Source organism: Penaeus monodon, chromosome 19 (genome assembly GCF_015228065.2).
Source record: "Penaeus monodon isolate SGIC_2016 chromosome 19, NSTDA_Pmon_1, whole genome shotgun sequence".
Taxonomy (NCBI): Eukaryota; Metazoa; Arthropoda; class Malacostraca; order Decapoda; family Penaeidae; genus Penaeus; species Penaeus monodon.
Genome location: NC_051404.1, coordinates 20,655,900 through 20,657,991, shown reverse-complemented (window position 1 = coordinate 20,657,991; position 2,092 = coordinate 20,655,900). Strand labels below are relative to the sequence as shown.

The 2,092-nt window shown below is 33.7% G+C and overlaps 1 long non-coding RNA gene across 1 annotated transcript in view; it reads right to left on the bottom strand.

Annotated features, from left to right (window-relative positions):
- LOC119585132 overlaps positions 1–2,092 on the bottom strand; it is a 17,610-nt gene that overhangs the window by 659 nt on the left and 14,859 nt on the right. Inside the window, exon 2 of the long non-coding RNA XR_005229875.1 lies at positions 1,134–1,173. This is a non-coding gene — a long non-coding RNA (uncharacterized LOC119585132). The remainder of the gene's footprint in view (positions 1–1,133; positions 1,174–2,092) is intronic.

Here is a 2,092-nt window from a genome sequence, read left to right as displayed (position 1 = left end):
GGTCCTTATTTAATTAGTTCTATCTATATCAGTCAAAAGTATGTTCAAAAGTATGATGCTTCAGTTCTAATACTTTTCAATTACTTTAACTACCTGCCCTGAACTAATTTTTTCATCAGTTTTTATAACACTTTTTATTTTAAAAAAATATATCATCTGATGATAAATCCAAAACTGCATAATTCCCATTCATATGTCTCCCAATCTATACCAAATACAAATATTAACATCTACATGTTCATATGATTATCATTTATTCCAAACCCAACATCTGAAGTTAAAATTTTCTACTTTGTTTACCCAAAACATACTTCAAGATTCTTTAAAACAAGTTAGTGATAGTAAGACCAAAAAGAAAAGATTACTATATAAGAAATTTCAAGAAATAAAACCATAAAATAAGCATAAATAACAGCATACACAAGTCCAAATCAAACATGTATAATAAAAATACAAACACATGAAACAAGAAAATGCTTAGTGAACAAAGGCGTGTGGAAGAAAGTTATACACAAAATTACAGAACTAGAAGAGATTTTAGTTCCTTTACTCCTTACATTTTTTCTAAGTTTCCTCTTCACAAAACACTAAACACAAACACACCCATCAACAGGACATCACAGTGGAGCTTCTACATACAAGAAATGCACAATCCACATTAACATAAAAGAACAAAAACTTGAAGATAAAAATGCTACTGTGGATTAATTGCAGGTACAAACTCCAGTGAGATAGCTCCTCAATGCTATCTTTTCTGAATCCACCCTCCCTCTGAGGAAGTAGGCCTTAAAGTCTCTGCCCAAAAATATTCCCTTGCATTAATCAAGCATATATGGAAGATACATAATGAATCTTCCCTTTCCAAGCATTATAAAAATACCGATATCAACCAAGTGGCAATGTTGCTACATTAATCAATCACCCTGTCCTTTTACCCGAAAAAAAAGATCTTATGCAAAAAGAAATAGTAATAGAACTAATAAATACTCCAATGCACATACCAACAAATACAGTTAACAGTTGATGGAATGCAACACATCCATGGAGACTACAGAGTACAAAAAAAATAAATCTTTTGTCATTTCCAAAATGTCCAATTCTTCCATATACATCATCTATGGTAAGATGCATACTTTACTTTTCGTTTCCAGCTCCTTAGGCATGAAACACCACCTGAAAGAATAATTTAAAAAAATTATATTTGTAAACTCCTTAAAACCCTTTTTAAGGGGTTATTATAGTTTTTTTTGGGGTGTTTAAGAAAACCAATAAAAAAAATAGTCTGAGCAAATCTGTTTCAGAGCGGTAACTATACTAAAAAATAATTTAAATTGCATGGTTTTTAAGTAAACTGCCTGGCATTATAATAGCATTATCCAACATTTCGGGCCTTTAAAATCCATCAGTTAGTGTATTCAAACTTTTAAAACACATTGTTGATGATAAAAGATGCACTTGGCAACTCCATCAGCTGATTCAAGTCCTAACAGCGTTACTAATGTCAAGATGACAGACGTGTCAACGAAGCAACGCCGTTTGATAAAGTAAACATTGGGTCCGTCTTTTTTTTTTCTCTTCCGAGCGTAAATTAACGATTTACAAGATGACCGATTGTAGAAGATATGCTGCTATAAGATATGGCGATCTGCTAAACATAACAGAAGCGCCTGCCATTTCTTGTACAAAGAGAAAATTACCAAAAAATGTCGTCCGCACACGTCAGTGCCGCGTTCTGCTTCCGCCGCCTCCACCCCGCGCTTTCCTCGCACCTCAACTACTCGCTTTCCCTAAACAAATTTCACACAAGCGCAGAAAAGAAGGAATGTTTATAGAAGAAAGTAATATGAAATAAGCAATAGAACGCCCATACTAGTTAATAGTTGATGGAGATAATGGAAGAAGCGAATTCATAAAAACATGCGTTGTAGTTTGTGCTATGGCAACGATGTGGAAATTGACAAATACAATGTTGTAGTGATGGTGTGGTGTGGGTGTGTGGACCTCATTTTAGACGCATTGAAAACCATGAATGTGCGCAAAATGAATTTATTATCCAATGATGGTAAGGTCTGTTTATTTCATGATGGATCAG